The sequence below is a fragment of the Bufo gargarizans genome, chromosome 7 (genome assembly GCF_014858855.1).
Source record: "Bufo gargarizans isolate SCDJY-AF-19 chromosome 7, ASM1485885v1, whole genome shotgun sequence".
NCBI classification, from domain to species: Eukaryota; Metazoa; Chordata; class Amphibia; order Anura; family Bufonidae; genus Bufo; species Bufo gargarizans.
The window spans coordinates 129776634-129791994 of record NC_058086.1 but is presented as its reverse complement, the minus strand read 5'-3'; positions in this window follow the sequence as shown (position 1 = coordinate 129791994).

The following is a 15361-nucleotide window of genomic DNA, read 5'->3' as shown; positions in this document are numbered from 1 at the left end:
TCTCAAGGTTCTTGACTTCACTTCCTCCCAACATAGTAAGGCATGCATACAGAATATGAGAACAGATAAATAACATAATACACATTTCTGTCCCGTGTCCCACGCTTCGGTGAAATATATGCAAAAATTTCTGAGTAAGAGCCACCTTGTGGTGTCTGATCACACAGCTGAAATTTCAGCATCAACCTCCTCCATAGAGCATTACGTATAATTCAGGACACATATTACCATTAACATTTCTAGTCTCCAGTATCAGATAACTATTAACTAATAACAGCTGTCCCCCTAATTTTCATCTCCTACCTAACCTCTTCCATTACAAGGGTTATACTGAAATACCTAAAGAGAGTTGATACATCAAATTGCTGAACTAAATCTACTGCAATTTTGAAAGATACTGTAGGGTAAACCCCACATCAGGTCTCACGTCCTGCTTGCGGTCTTTGCCGTTGATCTTTTGGGTGCGATGTATTTCCACTGTCCGCCGGGGGAGAATGCCACGGTGTTGGTAGCCTCCTGCGCATGGAATTATCAGCTTGATTTTTTACGGCTCATAGATTCTTCTTGTAAGTCCTTGGCTTCCTCTGGACTGTTATATATGTCCACCTGGCCATCTGCATGGAATACTTTCAGAATTGCAGGATACATTTGTGCAAACTTCTTTTTCTGCTGGTATAAAGCTGAGCAGATCTGTGAGAAAGCTCTACGGCGCCTCGTAACTTCAGCTGAAAAATCGCCGAAAATCAGGATACGGTGACCTTTTAGTTCCAGATCTCTTGAACGGCTCTTGTAGGAACGTAAAATTTCTGCTTTTTCAAAGTAGTCCAGATATCTTACTATGACCTGCCTTGGTCTCTGGAGTCTGTTGTCTGGCTCCCCTCGGGTGTCCGACGAAAATTTCGCCGGGCCTATTTTGTGCGCTCTTTCAGCCTTGCAGCTCATCTGGAGGCCTAACGCTTCAGGCAGGTCCCTTTCGCAGACTCGATGCAGCTCTTTTCCAGTGATGGACTCTGGGAGACCTATTATACGGAGATTATTCCTCCTAGATCGGTTTTCTAGGTCATCAATTTTTTCCCACAACCTTTTATTATCACCGGTCACTTCTTGAAAGTTCTGTTGAAGAGATTGAACTTCCATTTGCAATGCCTGCACTTCATTTTCGATTGTCTCTATCCGCTCAGCATTTCGCGCCACTTCGCTCTGCAGCGCTGCAAATGATGCCGCCACCGTGGTGGACAGGGACTCCTGTAAGTCAGGTAAAATAGGGTTGGCGACCTCCAGGGCCAACCTTTTGTAATCCACTGGAGGTGTCTGATCTTCTATTCCCTCTGCTCCATCGTCTTGGCTGTTAGTGAGCGGAGGAGCTTCTTCCTCCTCAGGTAAGAATGTGGCTTGCTCTGCCATCTTTGGCACATCAGCCTCCGACTTGGCGCCTTTCGATTGCGCTCTCCCTCTGGATTTGCTCCCCACCACTTTCAGGTATCGATCCATACGATACCTCTGTTACTGAAGGATTCTCTGGCCAGTAAGCCTCGCAGTATCGTGGGGATTTGTAAGATTTTTGAGCGCTCGGGGACGGAGCAGTGCTCACTTGCTGCCTACCATGTCGGCGCCGGAACCGGAAGTCGCAACTTTTTTAATGCGTAAATAAATTAGACCAGTCTTATCAACACTAAAAACAGATGAAGAAAACTACACCAGCCCTAACTAAAAAACAACCACCAGAGGTCAGACTAATAAAAATACGCCCAGTCTAATTCATCAATGACTTTTAATAAATACTTGGCAAAAGAAAGACAGCAGAATAAAATACGCCAGTCTAATTTTGTGGCCAAAAACAGGCTGAGTTCACACTTCCGTTATTTGGTCAGTTATTTCCATTGGTTATTGGGAGCCAAAACGAGGTGCAGGAGGAAATCTTTTCATTAGGGCTTGTTCAAATTGCGGATCCACAAAACACAGATGCCGCCCGTGTGCCTTCTGCAATTTGCAGAACGGACGGCCCTTTATAGAAATGCCTATTCTTGTCTGCAAAACGGACAAGAATAGGACATGACTCATAATTTTTGCGGGGCTACGGAACGGAGCAACACTCCGTGTGCTGTCCGCATCTTTTGTGGCCCCATTGAAGTGAATGGGTGCGCACCCGAGACGCAAAAAATGTGGCTTGGATGCGGAACCAAACCATGGTTGTGTGAATGAGCCCTTATATTTCTGAGTAGGCTTCACTACTGGTTTTGGCTCACAGTAACTGATGGAATAACTGAAATGTGAACTCGGTCTAGCTACACGTCTCGCTCCCATCTAATTATGGCACCCAGGTCTTACACCCCTGTCACCATCTTAGCTGGGTGGCAGCCTAACACCTGTTTTAAGGCAGCCACCCAAACAAGAACAACAAAGGATGCGACCAGCCACACTACCATATAATAACAGCTGCTTGCACCTTGAGCCAAACCTTACAAACACAGTTAAAACATGACACCAATTCACACCAGGGCTCGATCTTTACCACCAATCAAAAACAAGCAATAAACTAGCAATAACAGTCCTGAGCATGTCCGGGGGAAGTCACTGCACCACCTTCTATGTGTCTGATACTGCGAGTTAATGCTTTGGATGATCAAAAGTATTTATTTTATTTTTGTTTCAGTCATTATTGTATTATTTTATGAGATAAAATACAATATAAAACAATAGTTAATAATAGTAACATGTGAAAAGATGGTTACAGCAAATAGGATCCTGGCCTCTACAACCTGTGTCTTGCCTAAATTAGACAAGATTGGGATTCAGACGAGTTCTAAAAATATTGCCACTCAGATAGTGCGGTTCTCTCATTCTTCTGAAATGATCTGTTCTCTTAAAGGGGTTGTCCAACCTTTTACAAGTGATTGCCTATCCTCAGGATAGACCATACTTCTGGATTGGCGGTGGTCAGACCCTTCGATGATCAGTCGTTCTGCAGTAGCTCCAGTGTCTAAACTACACAGCGTTGTGCACTGGACGGAGCTGGTTACTGCCACACTGCTTCCGTCCACTGCACAACCGACTGAGTAGTAGCGTGTAGTTCTGGCACCATGTTTAGGGCTGGAGCTGCTGCAGAACATCTGATTGTATGGGGGTGTGGGGTGTCTCCCACTGATCAGCTAGTGATGACAAATCCTGAGGATTAGGCCCCTTTCACACGGAATGAGAATTCCACGCAGGTGCAATGCGTGAGGTGTACGCATTGCACCCGCACTGAAGCCAGACCCTTTCACTTCAATGGGGCTGTTCAGATGAGCGGTGATTTTTACGCATCACTTGTGCGTTGTGTGAAAATCTCAGCATGTTCTATATTCTGCGTTTTTAACGCAACGTATGCCCTATGGAAATGAATGGGGATGCGTGAAAATCGCAAGCATCCGCAAGCAGGTGCGGATGCAATGCGGTTTTCACGCATGGTTGCTAGGTGACGAGGGATGAGTTACCCTGGACCCCATTTACTTTATTATTTTCCATTATAACATGGTTATAATGGAAAATAATAGCATTCTTTAATTCAGAATGCTAAGTAAAAGGTCCATTGTGGGGTTAAAAATATAAAAATTTAACTCGCCTCATCCACTTGATCGGGCAGCCGGGCTCCTTTTCCAGCCAGGTCCTGCAAGAAGAAGAAGAAATAAGACAAGCCCGGCTCCACAATGGACCTTTTACTTAGCATTCTGAATTTAAGAATGCTATTGTTTTCCCTTATAACCATGTTATAATGGAAAATAATAAAATATACAGAACACTGATCCCAAACCCGAACTTCTGTGAAAAAGTCCGGGTTCGGGTCTGGGTACCACAGTCAGTTTTTTATCACACGCGTGCAAAACGCATTGCACCTGTGTGATAAAAACTGAACAATGGAATGCAATCGCAGTCAAAACTGACTGCAATTGCATACCTACTCGCACGATTTTCCCTAATCACAGACGCAACGCATCCGGACCTAATCCGGACACGCTCCTCTGTAAGGGGCCTTAGAGATGAGCCAAGTTTACAAAAATTCTATTTTGCTGCTTCGCCGAATTTCACAAAGAAATTCACTTTGTGACGAATTACTTCATCACGGAGCGCATTTCTTTGTAAGTACAACAACAACAACAACAAAACATTTGACTCAAAGCGCATAAGCTTGTCTCCGATCGGTACATAGTGATATGTACAGGGGGAAAAAGTTATGTTATCGTAAATGCCAGGCTAAACAGGTGGCTTTTCAGTTTTGATTTAAATGTGTCCAGGGTTGGAGCTGTCTTGATTGCGGTTGGCAGGGCATTCCACAAGGTAGGGGCAGCATGACAGAAAGCTCTGGCTTTAAAGGTTTTTAGTTGAATTCTGGTGGTGGTCAAGTTATTGGATCCTTTTGATCTGAGGTTGTGTGAGGTGTGACGCAGATGCAACAACACCTTCAGGTGTCCAGGGCCTAGGTCGTGTAGAGCAGGGGATTGGTGTTATGTGACAGTGGCAGGGTTGGCTTGTTAACAGTCTTGCGGCAACATTCTGTACTAGCTGCAGGCGGTGTCGGTCTTTATTAGGAAGGCCTACATAGAGGGCTTTGCAATAGTCCAGCCGTGATGTGATGAAGGTGTGAACTAGGGTTGGAAGATCATCTCAAGGAATGAGGTGCTTAATTTTTGCAATATTCCTTAGGTGAAAAAAGGAGTGTTTCACCACAGCTGAAATTTGGTTCCTGAGGTTTAACTCCTTATCCATAAGTAAACCAAAGCTGCGAACAGTGTTGGAGCTAGTAAGGTCTGAGTTCCCTACCCTCAGTGGTGTTGACTGTGTCTGGAGCTGTTTTGCTGTTATGCGCTGGCCTCCGATGACAAGAACCTCTGTTTTTCCAGCATTTAGTTGGAGCCAGTTTCCATTCATCCACTCCTGAAGCTCGGCTAAGCATGTATCACGATCGGCGTCACTATCACATACGTGACACAGAGGGAGGGAAAGAGGAAGGCCCTGCCCAAGTGAGAGGGAAGGTGGTGACCCCTGACTCACCTTGCGGCTGGCACCTGGCTGCCCTGACGTCCCTAGACGGGTTCCTCACCCGTACGCCGATCACGTGCCTAAAACCCTGGCTTTCCCTAAGATGAAAGACCTATATATAGCCCTAACAAAATTACGGGCTTACCCCTAATTAGAATATATATAACCGATTGAAGGAGTAAGATAAGTAAAATATATTTTAATTCAAAGAATATATACTACATTAGTACAAAAATAACTCAATTTTATTATGAAAATTACAAAAAAGACACATGATCAGCACTGGTCACAAGTGAGACAATACACACAGGTTACAGTACATATTAAAAACCAAGTGAACCGATGGTGGGCTGCCAATACATATCTCCAAGGTAAAGTGCAAGTGCATAATTGTACCCAAATGGTCATCAATAGTGGGCATATAGTATCCACAGACTGTAGCTGTTAGATACTAAAAATATCCACATGTATATATGTCAAAATTTGCCACAAGCCGGTGTAAAAATTATGACGCATGCGCAGGAGAGGGCAAGGACCAAACCTATGTCGGATGCTGTGAAAAATAAGAGATTAGACTAGATTAGACTAGATTAGATTCCAGTCTAATCTCTTATTTTTCACAGCATCCGACATAGGTTTGGTCCTTGCCCTCTCCTGCGCATGCGTCATAATTTTAGCATGTCATATCGAATTGCTTGTCATTCGATGTGCATGACTATTATGGTTGTCAGGTGTATAATATCTGTTTAGTGCAAGTGCACTTCAGGTATCTTCACCTGACGAACACATATATATATATATATATATATGTATATACATTAAGTTCAATTGAGATGACTGAGGTGAGGATCTGTGCATGCATTTTGACAAATTGACAAATATCTGATTTGGACTGTTAGGACATAGATGTTTATGCCTCTGGATAACAACTGTGTCTATCGTTTTATGATTTACATATGATAAGATACCATCATCTCATGTAAAGCAATCTGATGTTCTTGACACATCCCTATGCTATGTTCATGTGCCCCCACTCAATATGGCGGAGGTGGCGTGTTCGGCGTTCTGCGCATGCGCCGCGTTCATGTGCCGCCGGCCGCTCCAGAGTGACGCGTGGCGCACAGGATGTGCGTGACGGCCTTCCTCTGGACCGGCGCGGCGTCACCGGATGTGGTGGCCTGCGAGTGAGAGGCCGAGCGCCACTAATGTCCGCCGTGTGAGAGTACCCAGGTGAGCCTGAAATGTAATCAAATACGAGACCGACAACCAATCAAATGTATCCGCCTGGCCTATTTATGGATGACCCTTCTCTCTGTCAACCAATACCCCTTGAAAAAGCTGTACGCGAAACGTGCGTTGGGGAGTGGACCGGTGGTACTGCTGCACGATACATTACAATCAATTGGTCAGTATATATACAGAGAGTGCAGAATTATTAGGCAAGTTGTATTTTTGAGGATTAATTTTATTATTGAACAACAACCATGTTCTCAATGAACCCAAAAAACTCATTAATATCAAAGCTGAATATTTTTGGAAGTAGTTTTTAGTTTGTTTTTAGTTTTAGCTATTTTAGGGGGATATCTGTGTGTGCAGGTGACTATTACTGTACATAATTATTAGGCAACTTAACAAAAAACAAATATATACCCATTTCAATTATTTATTTTTACCAGTGAAACCAATATAACATCTCAACATTCACAAATATACATTTCTGACATTCAAAAACAAAACAAAAACAAATCAGTGACCAATATAGCCACCTTTCTTTGCAAGGACACTCAAAAGCCTGCCATCCATGGATTCTGTCAGTGTTTTGATCTGTTCACCATCAACATTGCGTGCAGCAGCAACCACAGCCTCCCAGACACTGTTCAGAGAGGTGTACTGTTTTCCCTCCTTGTAAATCTCACATTTGATGATGGACCACAGGTTCTCAATGGGGTTCAGATCAGGTGAACAAGGAGGCCATGTCATTAGATTTTCTTCTTTTATACCCTTTCTTGCCAGCCACGTTGTGGAGTACTTGGACGCGTGTGATGGAGCATTGTCCTGCATGAAAATCATGTTTTTCTTACCTTGCAGACTTCTTCCTGTACCACTGCTTGAAGAAGGTGTCTTCCAGAAACTGGCAGTAGGACTGGGAGTTGAGCTTGACTCCATCCTCAACCCAAAAAGGCCCCACAAGCTCATCTTTGATGATACCAGCCCAAACCAGTACTCCACCTCCACCTTGCTGGCGTCTGAGTCGGACTGGAGCTCTCTGCCCTTTACCAATCCAGCCATCTGGCCCATCAAGACTCACTCGCATTTCATCAGTCCATAAAACCTTAGAAAAATCAGTCTTGAGATATTTCTTGGCCCAGTCTTGACGTTTCAGCTTGTGTGTCTTGTTCAGTGGTGGTCGTCTTTCAGCCTTTCTTACCTTGGCCATGTCTCTGAGTATTGCACACCTTGTGCTTTTGGGCACTCCAGTGATGTTGCAGCTCTGAAATATGGCCAAACTGGTGGCAAGTGGCATCTTGGCAGCTGCACGCTTGACTTTTCTCAGTTCATGGGCAGTTATTTTGCGCCTTGGTTTTTCCACACGCTTCTTGCGACCCTGTTGACTATTTTGAATGAAACGCTTGATTGTTCTATGATCACGCTTCAGAAGCTTTGCAATTTTAAGAGTGCTGCATCCCTCTGCAAGATATCTCACTATTTTTGACTTTTCTGAGCCTGTCAAGTCCTTCTTTTGACCCATTTTGCCAAAGGAAAGGAAGTTGCCTAATAATTATGCACACCTGATATAGGGTGTTGATGTCATTAGACCACACCCCTTCTCATTACAGAGATGCACATCACCTAATATGCTTAATTGGTAGTAGGCTTTCGAGCCTATACAGCTTGCAGTAAGACAACATGCATAAAGAGGATGATGTGGTCAAAATACTCATTTGCCTAATAATTCTGCACGTAGTGTATATCTTTTCCATCATGTGTCAAATACAATTGTGATTATTGTTATTGCCTCATTTTTTGACAAACTTGGTGTACATTTTTACACCGGCTTGTGGCAAATTTTGACATATATACATGTGGATATTTTTAGTATCTAACAGCTACAGTCTGTGGATACTATATGCCCACTATTGATGACCATTTGGGTACAATTATGCACTTGCACTTTACCTTGGAGATATGTATTGGCAGCCCACCATCGGTTCACTTGGTTTTTAATATGTACTGTAACCTGTGTGTATTGTCTCACTTGTGACCAGTGCTGATCATGTGTCTTTTTTGTAATTTTCATAATAAAATTGAGTTATTTTTGTACTAATGTAGTATATATTCTTTGAATTAAAATATATTTTACTTATCTTACTCCTTCAATCGGTTATATATTTCCCTAAGATGAGCCCTAGATAGTGAACAGGGCGGTGGGAACACTAGTCCGCACCACTAGCTCTAAAGGAAAACACCAAGGGGAGGACAGACAATACAGACTCAACATATAATCCCAGGTGGGCGACAACAGGAGACAACAAAAAGCCCAACAGGGATCCGGAGGGTAGCACTCTGGAACAACAACCAGGATTCACAGCTCCAGTGGGTCAGTATAGAAGTCCAGGCAGGAAGCTCTATAACTGGCAACTAGAGAAGTGTGAGAGGAGAATATAAGGAGGTTGGGAGTGGCAGACAAGAAACAGCTGAGGAGGAGAAGCTACAGATCCCTGAGTGAGACAAAAAGGATTGCAAGGCAAACACAGAAAACAATCACTAAGAAACAACGTGATCTTTAGACATAGAGCGCGCAGCCACCCGCTGCGACTTCCTGACCCCGGGTATAACGGAGTCAGACGTGGCTCTTGACACCCTCGTGACAGTACCCCCCCTTTCACGAGGGGCCTCCGGACACTCAGGACCAGGTCTCTTTAAGGATGAGAGGCATGGAAAGCCTGAATTAACCTGTTGGCGTTTACCTCTGACGCTGGAACCCACATTCTTTCCTCGGGACCGTAACCCCTCCAATGCACCAGATACTGAAGAGAGCGGCGGACCCGACGAGAATCAACAATTCTGGATATTTGAAACTCCAGATTACCATCCACAATAACAGGAGGAGGTGGCAGCGGTGATGGTTCTAGAGGTGGAACATACTTCTTGAGTAACGACTTATGGAAGACGTTATGGATCTTAAAAGTCTGAGGTAGCTCCAGGCGAAAAGCCACAGGGTTAATGACGGCTACTATTTTATAAGGACCAATGAACCTAGGGCCCAGTTTCCAAGAGGGAACCTTCAACTTAATATTCCTAGTAGACAACCACACAGTCATTCACTCCTAGGTCCGGACCTGGCGACCGTTTCTTATCGGCCATGCATTTATATTTACCACTCATATTTTTCAAGTTAGCTTGCACCTTCTGCCATACCGATGAAAGAGATGAAGAAAACCGTTCCTCTTCGGGAACCCCAGAAGACCCCCCCTCTTTGAAAGTACAAAATTGGGGATGAAAACCGTATGCACCAAGAAATGGTGACTTGCCAGTGGATTCCTGACAGCGATTATTTATGGCAAACTCGGCTAACGGTAAATATGATGACCACACCTCTTGGTTTTCAGACACAAAACACCTTAAATATGTTTCTAGGTTTTGGTTGGTACGCTCAGTCTGTCCATTCGACTGAGGATGGAAAGCTGAGGAAAAGGACAAGTGTACCCCCAAACGGGAACAAAAAGCTTTCCAAAACTTAGAAATAAACTGGGTTCCCCGATCCGAAACCACATCGGAAGGGACCCCGTGAAGCTTCACGATTTCACTGATAAACACCTGAGCAAGAGTCTTAGCATTAGGAAGTGCGGGTAGCGCAATAAAGTGTACCATTTTGCTAAACCTGTCTACTACTACCAAGATAACTGTTTTACCCGCAGACAACGGTAAGTCAGTGATGAAATCCATTGACAGATGTGTCCATGGCCTATTGGGGATGAAAAGTGGCAATAAAGACCCTGCTGGACGTGTATGAGAGACTTTCGCGCGTGCACAAGTAGAACAAGTAGACACGAAATCCATTACATCCTGACGCAACCTTGGCCACCAAAAACGACGAGACAATAGCTCCAAGGTTGCTTTACTACCCGGGTGCCCAGCAAGTGCCGAATTATGATGTTCCTTTAATAATTCAAGACGCAGGTTTAACGGTACAAACAATTTCTCTGAGGGGCAAGAGGCCGGGGCGTCCCCCTGGGCCTCTAACACCTTTCCCTCTAGAACAGAGTATACAGCAGAGACAACCACTCCTCTTTGTAAAATAGGTACCGGATCACTAACATTACCCCCTCCAGGGAAACTACGAGATAATGCGTCTGCCTTGGTATTTCTTGCCCCAGGACGATAGGTGATTACAAAGTTAAATCTGGTAAAGAATAGCGACCACCTAGCTTGTCTAGGGGTGAGACGCTTAGCCGATTCTAGGTACAGAAGGTTTTTGTGATCCGTAATCACCGTGACGGGGTGGATTGCTCCCTCTAAGAAGTGACGCCACTCTTCAAACGCCAGTTTAATCGCCAACAGTTCCCTATTTCCAATATCATAGTTCTTTTCTGCAGTAGATAACTTTTTGGAAAAGAAAGCGCAAGGACGCCATTTGCCAGGAGACGGACCCTGAGACAATACAGCCCCCACTCCCACCTCTGACGCATCTACTTCAACAATAAAAGGCTGGGAGACATCAGGTTGAATTAGAACAGGTGCCGAGGTAAATCTCTCTTTTAGAGAGGAAAATGCAATTTTAGCGGCGTCAGACCATTTAGAAAAATCAGTCCCCTTCCTAGTCATGTCAGTAAGGGGTTTAACGATCACTGAATAATTTTTAATGAACTTTCTATAGAAATTTGCGAAACCCAAAAACCGTTGTAGAGCTTTAAGGTTCTCAGGAAGATCCCAATCTAAAATTGCCTGGACCTTCCTAGGATCCATACGGAAACCTGAAGCAGATAATAGATATCCCAGGAACTGTATTTCCTGAACGGCGAAGACACATTTTTCAATTTTCGCATATAATTTATTCGTCCGTAGGACCTGCAGTACTTGCCTGACATGTACTTCATGTGTTTTCAGATCCGCCGAATAAATTAAGATATCATCTAGGTATATGACTACAAACCTGCCGATGAGATGACAAAAAATATCATTAACGAAATGTTGGAAGACAGCAGGGGCATTGGTCAGACCGAAAGGCATGACTAAATTTTCATAATGCCCCTCAGGGGTGTTAAAAGCTGTCTTCCACTCATCCCCTTCCTTGATACGAATCAGATTGTAGGCCCCCCTAAGATCAAGTTTGGAGAACCACCTAGCACCCGCAATCTGATTAAAAAGGTCAGGAATGAGAGGAAGAGGGTATGGGTCTCGGATGGTTATCCGGTTTAGCTCACGGAAATCTAAGCAAGGACGCAGGCCCCCATCTTTCTTTTTAACAAAGAAAAACCCTGCAGCCAAGGGTGAAGAAGAGGGTCTGATGTGTCCCTTAGCCAGACTCTCGGAGATATAATCTTTCATGGCTTGTCTCTCGGGACCCGAAAGATTATACAACCTGGACTTGGGTAATTTTGCACCGGGAATCAGGTTAACCGGGCAATCATAAGGACGATGAGGTGGTAGCTTCTGACAACCCTTTTCAGAAAAAACGTCCTCAAAGTCCGAAATAAATGTAGGTAGGGAAGCTATGGAGGCGATTAAGCAATTGTTATTTAAGCAATTCTCTCTGCAATGCTCACTCCACTCCAATATCTCCCTGGCCTGCCAATCCACCACTGGATTGTGCGCTACCAACCAGGGAAGACCCAATACCACAGGAGAGGGAAGGCCCTCCAGAACGTAACATGAAAGACACTCATTATGGTGGTCCCCTACCCGAAGGTGTAAGTTATGGACAATGTGAGTGAGGTTTCTCTGAGACAGAGGAGCAGAATCAATAGCGAATATGGGAATAGGTCTCTGCAGCGTACAGAGAGACAAACCCATAGTGCGGGCAAAATGGGCATCTATCAAATTTACCCCTGCTCCACTGTCTAGAAAAAAAGAAATAGACTCCGTCTTAACACCAAAAACAATAACCGCTGGCAACACAAATTGAGATGTTCGTATGGAGGAAACGTATACCCCCCGGCTGACATCCTCCGCACAGCCTGGGGTTAGTACTTTTCCGACGGTCTTTTGTTTTTGAGAAAGGAGGGACAGACATTAATGAAATGACCCCTCCCCCCACAGAAAAAACAAGCCCCCCACCTACGGCGAACCTCAGGAGGACGGACCTGACGAGAAGTTCCTCCTAGCTGCATAGGCTCATCTAAGTCAGTACAGACTAACTGCTGCTTGGGAGAGGTTACCAATTGCTCAGGAATTTTCGATCTCTCCCTAAGACGTCTATCTATTCTGATAGAGAGGGACATAACAGCATCAAGGGAAAGGGGGGTCTCATACAGCGCCAGCGCATCCTTAACCCTTTCAGATAACCCAGAGCAGAACTGACTCCTGAGAGCCGGGTCGTTCCACTGAGTATCCGTAGCCCACCTACGGAACTCTGAGCAATAATTCTCTGCTGGCCGAACTCCCTGTAGGAGTCTCCGTAACTTCGACTCAGCCAGGGCGACTCGGTCAGGTTCATCATATATGAGACCCAAAGCCCCAAAAAATCCCTCCACTGACCGGAGAGCCTGGGAACCAGGGGGTAACGAGAACGCCCAGGATTGCGGGTCCCCCTGAAGCAGGGAAATAACAATCCCTGAGGAGTAAGGGCACAGCTTAAAATATAATTTGCAGGCCTCACGGAACGTCACAAATTTGTCCCTTCCCCCAGAAAATCTGTCAGGAAGAACAACCTTGGGTTCTGTACCAACCTGGTTACCCATAGCAACCGCTGGGCTTGCGGTCTGCTGCATTTGCTGCTGTTGTTGGAGGACAGACGCCTTCAATCCTGCCACCTCCAAAGACAGGCCTTGAAGCTGTTTTGCCAAAGCAGCAATAGGATCCATATTGGATTCTAAGTAGAGAGAAAAATTTCATCCACTCCTGAAGCTCGGCTAAGCATGTATCACGATCGGGGTGACTATCACATACGTGACACAGAGGGAGGGAAAGAGGAAGGCCCTGCCCAAGTGAGAGGGAAGGTGGTGACCCCTGACTCACCTTGCGGCTGGCACCTGGCTGCCCTGACGTCCCTAGACGGGTTCCTCACCCGTACGCCGATCACGTGCCTAAAACCCTGGCTTTCCCTAAGATGAGCCCTAGATAGTGAACAGGGCGGTGGGAACACTAGTCCGCACCACTAGCTCTAAAGGAAAACACCAAGGGGAGGACAGACAATACAGACTCAACATATAATCCCAGGTGGGCGACAACAGGAGACAACAAAAAGCCCAACAGGGATCCGGAGGGTAGCACTCTGGAACAACAACCAGGATTCACAGCTCCAGTGGGTCAGTATAGAAGTCCAGGCAGGAAGCTCTATAACTGGCAACTAGAGAAGTGTGAGAGGAGAATATAAGGAGGTTGGGAGTGGCAGACAAGAAACGGATCCCTGAGTGAGACAAAAAGGATTGCAAGGCAAACACAGAAAACAATCACTAAGAAACAACGTGATCTTTAGACATAGAGCGCGCAGCCACCCGCTGCGACTTCCTGACCCCGGGTATAACGGAGTCAGACGTGGCTCTTGACACCCTCGTGACAGCATGTGTTTATTTTGGGGATTGGGCCTGTTATATCGGGTTTGAATGACATATATAGCTGGGTGTCATCTGCACAGCAGCGGTATGTTAGACCGTGTTTTTGGATGATTTTCCCGAGTGGCAGCATGTATATGGTAAACAACAAAGGGGATAGGATTGAGCCCTGGGGCACACCATATTTTAGTGGTACAGGGTTGGACTGGAAAGGCCCAAAGGCTACCCTTTGAGTTCTGCCAACCAGGAAGGAGGAAAACCATTGGAGGACTAAACCATCAATGCCACAGTACTCTTGCAGTCTGTTGAGCAAGATTTCTTGATCAATTGTATCAAAAGCCGCTGAGAGATCAAGCAGTACCAGGATGGAACACTCGCCTCTGTCTCTGGCCATGAGCAGGTCATTGCAAATCCGGACAAGAGCTGTTTCACAGCTGTGGTGCTTCTCGAAGCCAGATTGTAGGGGGTCAAAGATGTTGTTCATTGAGAGCCTGGCTTCAAGTTGGAGATATGCAGCCTTCTCAATAACTTTTCCCAAAAAGGGAAGGTTGGAGACCGGTCTGTAGTTGCTCAGAATATCCGGATCTAGGGATGGTTTCTTGAGTAGTGGCCTGATTGCTTCTTTCAGACAAGTAGGAAACTTTCCCGCTTGCAAGGAGAAGTTGACTATCTAATGGAATACTGGCATGAACAGATCAGGGCATTTCAACATGAACTGTGTGGGGCCAGGGTTCAGGTAGTCTGGCGAAGGTTTAGAAGGATGTTTGAGATGGCGGGTGCAATGACAGTGAACGGTGATTGTGCTGTCCCCCGTCATTGAACTTCTCAGATGCAGCGTTCATCGTTGATCATGGCATCTAAAATAAAAAAAATGAAGGCTTTCAGGGGTTAATCAGTTAAAAAAAGATACTCATCTCATCTATTTGAGCGCGAAGAGGCCGCCGCGGCCTTCTTGCTTAAAGATGCCACAGGAAATCTTGTGCGGTGCATGATGTCATCACATTGGCCGGTTATATATGTAACCGCACTCGAGATTTCGCATGGTATCTTCAATCAAGATGGCCGCAGCAGCCTCTTTGCGCTCAAATAGATGAGATGAGTATAATTTTTTTTTTTACCGCCATTTCAGTGAAAATTGATTTGTTACCACGAAGCATAAGGTAATTCGGCTACGCAGTCAATTACAATTTTCCTGAAATTCGGATTAAAGCCCACTTTGGATACTTCGATTTGCTCAACACTACTGAGGAAAGGTAAAGTGTTGGAAAAACAAATGAAAAAAGCTACAGCTAAAGCTGCATTTTGAAAAATATACAACTGATGTAAAAAACAAACTCCACGAGAAAACAAGCTGCTTGTGGAGTGTTTTTAATTTCTCAGCTGTACTCGGGTCTCTCCGGTGCTCCTATAGAAAGAAATTGAGGGGCAACGTGCATTTCCGATCAGCCGTTCCATTCATTGGAGGGAGGGGGCACCTGTTCATGTGATCGGTGGGGGCCCCAGCAGTTGGACCCCTCCCGATCTAATAATTATCCCCTATCCTGTGTATAGGGCATACCTGTCATGACCCGGGTTGTATTTGAACCGGGATCTTCCTGGTCTCTTAAACCATAGCCTTACCTGTTGTGCTA